General features: G+C 33.0%; 1 long non-coding RNA gene across 1 annotated transcript in view; it reads right to left on the bottom strand.

Moving 5' to 3' along the window:
* Positions 1-4,249: 4,249 nt before the first annotated feature.
* LOC137643455 (uncharacterized) overlaps positions 4,250-10,000 on the bottom strand; it is a 5,935-nt gene continuing 184 nt past the window's right edge. The window contains exons 1-2 of the long non-coding RNA XR_011044944.1: positions 9,947-10,000; positions 4,250-6,152 (exon numbers count right to left, since the gene is read on the bottom strand). The exon at positions 9,947-10,000 is cut by the window's right edge and continues 184 nt beyond it. This is a non-coding gene — a long non-coding RNA (uncharacterized lncRNA). The remainder of the gene's footprint in view (positions 6,153-9,946) is intronic.

Genomic DNA, 10,000 nt, shown 5'->3' with positions numbered 1-10,000 from the left:
ATTTAGGGACAATGAAGTGAATGTGCAGAATACTTTAAGAGAGTTGAAAGCCTCAACAGAATAGGAACATTTAGAATAAATATGAGCAAAGATAATTTGATGTGATTGAATATCTGTACTTATGGAAGTAGGTTGAATACGTGTATTCACGTACACAAGGTAGAAGGTTAGATTTAAAATCTAGTTTGTTTACAGTTGCCAGTTACTATTTATATCTCTTCATTCAGAAAGACCTTAAAAGGACCTCTTACTCTGGATTAATATGATGCATCTTTAATTTTATGTCACTGTGATGAAGAAAGTGTTAATATCATGAAAATATTATTATAACGTTTTGGTTTATTTTTTTACTCTATATCAACAGTTGTCCTTAATTACTTGTGCCAATGTAACTCGTATATAATGTCAATGACGTTTTACTGCATAATTAACTCATCCAAGATTTATTGATGAAAAGGTTGAATATAGCAGTGACTACTTCTTTCCCTCTTTAGAAACCATCATTGTAAGGGAAAATAGCTCCATGATGAATAACTAGTTTACTTGACCATGGCTTTATATCTAAGCAAGAATCATGTCCTTTATAAAATGTTGGCCAAATGTTTGAATAAAAGACAAAAAAGGGAGGACTAAAGATAAACATACGAGAGAGAGAGAGAGAGAGAGAGAGAGAGAGAGAGAGAGAGAGAGAGAGAGAGAGAGAGAGAGAGAGAGAGAGAGAGAGAGGGGGGGGGGTTTAAAACAAACAACTATTCATATATATATTTTATATTCATTTATATGTTTACCTATATATCTAACATATACTTATATACAGTTTATGAGAATATATAGTATATATATTGAAGAAATTCAATCTCCTTATTTAGCTATACATACACAAACAGTAGAAAAAAAATTCAAAATCTACACTCTTCTTTCGTATATCCCCTTATCAAAATTGATACTAAATTTCTACAGTTACACCCATTTGCGTACGAGTAGCATTCCAAAGGAAAACTATATTTAACTATATCTGTTTACGTTTTACCGACCGGTCGACTACCTGAGAGAGAAAGGTTTCGATGGTTTAAGTGTATAATCTGGTGGGGTTGTTTCGGATTACTCTGTATTGTTCAGCTAAGGCGGACATAATACCAAGGGATTTTACGCGTTGGTAGCAAGGAAAAAAACACGAGATGCAAATCTTCTTCAAACATAGTTTTAATCTTTTTTTAGGGGGCTCAAGTAGATTTTTTTTTTTTTTTTTTTTTTTTTTTTTTTTTTTTTTTTGAGGGGTTGGTGGTGTCATAATGTCATATTATGCGATACATGTTTCAAACAGTAGGAGAGTTAACTCAAGCAGAGGGTATACAGTATTATCTATGTTTTCATCTTGCATGTATGATGAAAGAGGTGGTGTCTGGATATTTTGTGTATCTATCTATCTATCTATCTATATTTTCCTGTCAGGCTCGGCAGCATTGCCAGACCTATGATTACTCGGACCTCTGTCTCTCCCCTTCCCTTCCTTTGAATATCATGATAGAATATCTACCACCTATTTTTTAACTTCATGAAAAGTAAGGGCATACATGCAATGATCTAAGAAAATTACTAAATATTATAAAAGAGAAGCATTTTTAAAAGTTAAGGTTAAAGGTGTCTGGTTTCAGTTCCATTTCCATCAGAATAGATGCTCACCAGAACATCAGCCGGTCAGGCCCTACCGCCCACTATAGTACCCTACCGCAGCAGTGGCCTTCCCAGTAAACTACTTAAAACTCGCGGTCCCGGGTGGGGATCGAACTGCTGCCATGCGAATGCTAGGCAAATACGTTACCACTGTACTAGCCATACATTAACAGCAATCACGTTGCACATTCGAGATGTTCCTCTGGTTATCGGAAATCATTATCTCTTTTTGTTTGATGAGTTTGATGATATGGAAATGATAACAGGAAGCGCAGGTCAAGTTTATAGGACCCAGCGCCAAAGTCACTCGTGCAACTGCAGGTTACAGGACTAGATGGCGGATATAGTCAGGTCCTTAAATAGCAGCAAGACCAATAGCATGCATTTGCTTCTTCTAAATGTAAATGTTAAAACTATGGTCTTTTACTTCATTCTTCTATCTTTTTCTCTAGCTTTTGGATATAAAACGGTTGGATTAACTGCACTGTAGGAAGATTTAAAATTGGGATATAAAACTGTTGGATATATTGTACTGTAGTAAGATATATAATTGATATAAAACTGTTAGATATACTATACTATAGTAAGATTTAAAATTGGGATATAAAACTGTTTGATATACTATACTGTATCGAGATCTAGAAAAAGTAGAAAGGCCAAAGGCATATATTAGTTTATTCTAGACGTAAATGTTAAAACGATAGTTTACTCAATTCTTTTTATGATTAATCTTTTTTATTTTTGAAATACAAAAGGTTTTCATTATTCTCGTACGTGGCTCAGGGGCGTAGCTAGTGGTTTGGTAGAGAGAGAGAGAGAGAGAGAGAGAGAGAGAGAGAGAGAGAGAGAGAGAGAGAGAGAGAGAGAGAAAGAGTTTTCACTTTAGCCACAAAGCCTTTTAAAAACTATAAATCTCAAATTCTGAAAAAGGGATATTTATATTGTGTCATCTAGGTAAGGTTTCCTGCTTTCTTTTTCGTTCTCTCTTAATAGTTGATTTCAAGGTTTTATTCTTATCATTCCTTAAGTTTTATATCACTGACACTCTATAATCGATAACAATCAGTTTTATCAACTCTTTAAAAAAAATATGAGAAACCAGCTTACGAAAATCATCTAATTTCAACATTATGCCAATGAAGTTGTTAGTATCATATTTGACTTAAAGGCTGTCGTCTTTAAATAGGCTGTCTTAACATGTGGGTTAAAACATTACGGTAATCCTATACTGTATTAGATATCTGGGAATAAGTTGCCTCCCAGCGATGGTCCCCTAAGAGCATCGACAACCATTACTTCATAGTTACCAAAAAAAAAAAAAAAAAAAAAAAAAAAAAAAACATGGATTCATAATAAACTTATAACGATCTGGCATACTAGGGTTGCCACTTTAAACTTAAAATACAGCCAACAGAAATTTGCTCTAATTCTTAGATTTATCATAATTCTGAACATCCTTTACATTCAGGTCTTCCAGGATAATACCATCCTGTTCTTAATACTAGACATGCAGTTAATCCTAATAGTCATGCCTTCTCCCTCGTGAGACTCAACACTACACTATTCTAGAAGTTTCATTCCAGCTGTGACTAAGTTGTGGAATGTTCTACCTATTCGGGTAGTTGAATCTGTATAACTTCAGAAATTTTAGACTTGCAGCAAGTTTTTCAAGTAGATCAGGCTGACATAAGTCTATTTTCTATATGAAATTTGTTTTGTTACAGTTTTTAAAATATATCTTCTTCATTATTTTTCATCTTTTATATCCTTATTTTCTATCCTCACTGAGCTATTTTTCCCTGTTGGAGCCCTTGAGATTGTAGCATCTTGCTTTTCCAAATAGGATTGTAGCTTAGCTATTAATAGTAGTAAGATATGGTATGGTGAGCGGTGCGAGCCCTTTCAGCTGAAGGTTCCGAGATGGGGGCTGGGAGGGGACCAATTTCCCCACTCACCAACGACCCCGTTTTCCAAAAAAAAAAAAAAAAAAAACGGGAGGCCAGCTTTATGAATCACGTACACGAATCTAATTCAGTCATGAGCGCAAGCCCTTGCTTTGACACCTAAAATAGAAGGCAAGAATAAATTTTTTTCCGAAGAATACAAATTATTTGCCTTCCTACATGTGCCAAGTGGAATCTACCAAACCCATCAAGAGTTATAGTAATTTATTTACCTCTCAGTGCAACAGCCTTAGGAATTTCAGTACATTCATTTAGTTCACAATCTACCTTCAAAGCTTTAATCAAAATTTAATAAACTTCCAAGACAGGAGACTGGGTGACTTTGTATGTCAAATCAACATGGCATTCCTAAAAGTAAGAGTTTAGCTATCAATAAATACAGGCGAGTTGCTTTGTTTCAAAGGGACTGCTATTGGGAGTCCACGGCTTTACTACTACACGCAAAAGAGCTTTACTCTAGAAAAAAAAAAATGTTTAACCTTCGAGAAAACCTCTTAACAGATTATCCAGTTTAGTTAAGTCAGGAACTAGGCTTTGCCTGTTAGCCATGTCTACTAGTAGATTAATGCAGCACCAAATACTCTTTGAACTGGCTGAAATACAATCCAACAAGCTTTTCATTTTACCTTTATTAGATTATATCAAGTGAAGAAATCTTCGTTGATTTGTAGGTTTATATGTTTTGAACTTTCAATTCACAATCTCTTAGCTTAAAACTATCATCTTTTAAAAAATTTATTGAAATGCTATAAAACGTTCTTCCCTTACCTTTGAAACCATACTATAAAATATCACGGAACACATAAAATGAGCAACTTTATTTTCAAATTAAGTATATAATTTTATCAAAAACAATTTATAACTGAAGTGATCTTTGAATATTCACTCATTGAGCTCATTAACAAGGGTTAATTCCTTCAACGATGCTTTTTTAATTTTGTCAACAGGTTGAATTTCCAGACAACTATAATAGTTTGAACTGTTTACATTCGGAAGCTTGCTTCAAAGTACTAGAATGGATACTTCCTTAACATGCCTTACTTTAAAATGCTTCAAGCAGACTTAAAATTTCTGCTATCAAGAATCTAGTTTTATACTGAAAAAAACCAATAGTTAGAATTAGAGAACGTAAAGTCCTGAACAAGCACTTCCAGTCTGTGCACACTATGTTGACTAATACTGCAAGCATATAAATTAAACTTCCTTTATCTCCATCACCGTTCCAGTACATAAACAAGTGACGTTCAAGTTTTTTTCTTTTTTTTTTCATATATATATAAAATTTACTCTCCCCCGCCAACATTACGTATAAACATTGGGAAAGTTAGTTTGATAAAATTTTACACTTCAGTACTATATATAGTAATTGCACAAGTAGTTATTTTCGGAGTAAGGCAGCTGTAGTGCATGGTCAACATTACTGGTATAGGTATAAAGCAAGTTACCATTTTTTTTTTTTTTTATTTCATGGACTGTTACAAGAGTTTTCCAAGCCACAATGCTGGCTTTTCACCACAGGGATCACCACAGCCAGTTTTAAATTTGGTTCCCAGAATTTAACAACACAAGCAGTTTCGGTATTTGCTATTTTTACTTCCTTGTACTTTTATAACAACCATTTTTTTCTGCAGGGTTAAGTTTTTCTTGTTAAGTATACCCGTATTATAAGACACTATCCAACAGATTTAGTACATGGGGTAAAAGTTCCATATCTTTTCTATATTTAATTAAAGTTAGGAAAAAGTTAACTTAAGAGTTCAGACTATCTTGTTGCCTTTAATTGCTTGGAAGCAGTTTAAACATCCTTATAACCTTTTAATGTTTGTGTATCAATATTTGCACCAGACTGAAAAAGTTTGGATTTTCTTAACATTTTAGTGACTGTATTATGGCTGTATTTGTGCAGGCGTGCTTACTCTTTATATTGAAAGATCACCACCTTTGTACTTTAGTTTGTAATCTTACCAAGTTAAGAAATCTAGTATAACATTTTGTCCCATTCCCTTTTTAGTCATGAAGGTAGACTTTATAAATTCAGGAATACCTTATAAAAAAAATTAGAGAGTTTTATAAATTTTACTTGCTTCAAAATTATTTTATTTCCTTCAACCACATTTAAATCTGACCAAGGTGCCTAAAAGGCAAATTTCAACCAGACAGCTGTACCACTGTAGCTATATTAATTCAGATTAATCAACTAATTCAGAAGTTTTATGCCAAAGCTCCTCCCCTCAATGCTCCAATCATACTTGAGAAGCTTGGGTCGCTGATGGGAGCGGTTAGAGGGAAGGAGATCCCTTCGTCAGATTATGATGTCAATTCCAGTGAGGAGAGTTCATTGGTACATTTTCCTTTTATCAGGTACGCGGCAGGTAACCAATCCAGAAACTTTCCAAGATACAGATTATCCAAACGAACTGCCTCAAGCCCCGTGCTGCCTATTGTTTTTTGCTAGACTCAAATTGCAGATAACAGGATCGTTGACCTTGAATCGTTGTAGTTTTAACATTCAGCCTGTTTTAAAAAGATTTGAGTAGAGATACTTAGTGCCAATATTTAAATATTCCATAAATTGACAGCCATAAACTATACCGCCCACAGACATTAAGCTTTACAGATGGCAGGTGCCATTAGCTTGTTGAAGTTTAAAATTTAAGGCTTTGTGTATATCTAAAAAACTTCAACAGCAGTCTAGTCAAGAAGTGCCCACAGTCAAGAAGTGCCCACGGTCAAGAAGTGCCCACGGTCAAGAAGTGCCCACGGTCAAGAAGTGCCCACGGTCAAGAAGTGCCCACGGTCAAGAAGTGAACATTTAAGCTAAAATATTTATATCATGCTCGAAACTAATAAAAGTTAAACCTTTACGAAGCTGCAAAAGGAAAAAAAAAAGGTTCATAAAATTACTTTAACATTCTTTACTAATTTTACCATTCTTTACTATTCTAACATTCTTTACTACTGTCACACTGACAGCCTTAATCTTCTAACCAGTGTGGTTATCTACTAAACTCAGTTTCAACAGATTTTTGATGGCTAAGATTTCAATGACCCAGTATTACAACCCGAAATTATGCCAACCCCCAAAAGTAAAATGGCATTATCCCTATGGGGTGGAAATATTAAGGGCAATATATAACTAAACTTATTTAAAGAAAAAGACTCCAATATATTTGAAAGGGGAAATCGGTGCAATAAAAAAAATTGCAGTTTTGTGCCAAACTCCTTTTTTGTTTATCTCAAAGAAGGCACTGCGATATCTTTTTCGACAAGACAATCTACCGAACTAAGTTCTCCAGATAGCTTTTGTTTAAGTACACTCCATCGAGTTATAAATGGTAAAAATAAAAAAGATTAAAAATTTCAATAATTTAAAACTTTATAAAAATTGTAGAATGAATGAATAGCAACATTAGCATTTAATAAATTAACATTGAAAAATTAAGTCACCACCAGGCCCTTATGATAATATCCCAAATGTCTGGCACTGATGCCCCATTAATATCTTGCGTGCTTATATTTTCACCATTGCAATAGCCACAGGAGTCCAAAGGAACAGTTTTAATTTAAGCACTTTTGGCTAAGTAACTTCGCAATAATTTCAAATATACCATATCAGAACAATATCCAAGGTAGTAGTGAACTAACTAGCTAATCTGGTAGTAAAAGTGCCCACAGTCAAGAAGTGCCAGAGGCAAGGCTACAATTTGTAAAAAAAAAAAAAAAAAGAAAAAAAAAATTTCAAACATTGGTAATCAACAAAATTAAGCTACACTACTTTGTGATATTTGAAACTAACACTACACTAGTTGAGTATACGAAGCTTCAACAAAGATTAGATTTTCATCAAAACTACTTTAGCTATCATTAAAACTGCTCACCTAGACCGTTGTAATATTCTACCCGGTGTGGTTATTTACTAAACTTAAAGATTTTTGATGGCTAAGGTATCAATAACCTAAGTAATACAAATACGAAAATATTCTCCAAATATTCCAATCCTCTGAGTAAAATGGCAATATCCATAAAGGGTGATAAACTATTAAAGGCAATATGTAAATTGTGCATTATTTAAAGTTGATACTTATATTTAGAAATTGAAATCGGGGGAATAAAATTCAGGATTCGTACCACAAGCCTTGTTAATCTAAAAAAATTATAAGAAAAAATAAAGAGCTGCTAAATCTCTTTCGACAAGACAAAATTTAGGATTCGTACCACAGACCTTGTTAATCAAAAAAAAAATATGAAAAAAAATAAAGAGCTGCGTCATTTCTTTCGAAGAGACAAAATTTACCGAGCAAAATTCTCCAAATATCTTTTGGATTAAATTACACTCAAGCAAGTTATGAATTATAATTACTAGAAAAATAAGATTTAAAAAGTCGAAACTTTATATAAAAATTGCAGCAAGTCTGAACAGCGACATTTAGCATTTGATAAATATTAAAAAGTATCTCTAGAAATTCAAAACTATATGTAAGCCGGTAATTCGTCCACCCGGGTCTAATAATATTTCTTAGACAACCCTTGTGACAATATCCCAAATTTCTAGTACCGATGCCCCAATAATATTGTAAATATACGATTATATTTTCGCCATTACAATAACCGCTGGTAGTTTAAAGAAAAAAAAATGTGGTTTAGTTTAATCGATTCCGGCAAAAACAAACTTTGCAATATTTTCAAATATACCATATCAGATTACATATATTCAAGATAACCTTGAACACTTGAGATAATTTGGTAGTAAATACAAATAGTTTAAAGCCCTGTAAAGAAAAAATATTAGCATAAAAAATTTCAGGATGTCCATGGTAGACTTTAAAGTCTACCATGGACAAACCCTGAGTCCACCTTTGCCTTCGTGGCACCAGCCACCCTGGCAAAGGTGGACTTGGAAGAATAAATAGAACAATTAATTTCAGTCAATTATGCTAACATTCAACCATACAAACCAGTAACTCTTTGAAGCATCAAAATCCATAAATAGCTAGCTAACTTCTAAGCTATTACTAAAGCATTTCAACCAAAAGGAAAAAAAAATATTTAAAAGGTAAAGCTTGGCCACTATTCAACCCTTGACATTTTAGTTTCTAAATAAAAAGATAAAAATGTGTTTATTTCTAAAACAAGCCCCATACACTAAACTTTAAACTTAAGATTTTTCGAAAAAAAGGCGTGCCTAGCATTGAAAACTAGAAATTTTTTTAAAAAGAAAATAAACCTGTACGCTACACTAACAATTAAAACTTCACTCTAGGAAGTTAACACTTAATTCTACAATATGGAAGCCAGTAAGGAAAAAAATAACAAATTTTATAATGCTGAGGTAGTTAAAATTTTATAATAAGTGCCCCGCCTAGTTTACTAGTGAACCCTAATACTATTAAAACTTTAGTACATTTATGACATTTAATTTTTAAACCCAACTACTGAACCCTAGAATTTGTAAAATTGCCTACCTTCATGAGAATTGAATTTGGTTGTGCAAAATCATTCGTATCGTAAACCTAAGTTAACATTTGCTATTTCATATATCCATGAGATTTAATATTTGCACCATAACATTCATATTGGCAACTTAAGTTAACATTTGCACAAATATATGTTATTCTTTTAGTAAAAAATATAAACATTAAAACAAATTTACCAACTATTAAAAAAGATATTTAAGTACCAAATTAAGTGAAATTTAAGTGTTATAGCCAAACAACCAGTTGGCAATGCCCATAAAAGTGCCAAAAAGGAAAAAGTTTTACAAATCCACATTGACTAAACTAAAAAACACTAAATTGATCGAATAAAAGTATTTCCAGACAAATCTAAATTGCAAGAAAATCCTCAGCATATTCAAACAAGCTGAACCCACTATTTAAAAAAATTTTAAAAACTTTTTACCAATTAACCAATACCGACACTTTACAGAAACATTGAACGGGTTAAACAATTGATCTTTTATATTGACAAGAGTAGATACCTCGTGGTGAACAAGAAAAATAAAAAAGTTGGAAAAATCCTCACTACACAAATTACCGTAAATAAAGTCGACCTTCAATGAACCTACTTCACACCACTAAATAAGTTTAAAATAGTGAACTATCACGAATAACAACAAAGGCCAGTAAACGTCAAAGATGTCAAACAAAACTTGAAACTATGTTAACGACAAAACTTCGTAAAGGAATGAATCACTAGATATAACCCAATAAAAGCGAACACGCTAGAAATGGACAAAACCCAAACTACGAACATAAAAAAAAATGCTAAGCTAAAATGAAAAAACAAACAAACTAAAAGTGGACACTTACCATTACCCCACGCATAAGTTATTACACCTCAATGAAATTCAGCTATGATCGACA

Source organism: Palaemon carinicauda, chromosome 7, assembly GCF_036898095.1.
Source record: "Palaemon carinicauda isolate YSFRI2023 chromosome 7, ASM3689809v2, whole genome shotgun sequence".
NCBI lineage: Eukaryota > Metazoa > Arthropoda > Malacostraca > Decapoda > Palaemonidae > Palaemon > Palaemon carinicauda.
This window is presented reverse-complemented; position numbering and strand designations above follow the sequence as displayed.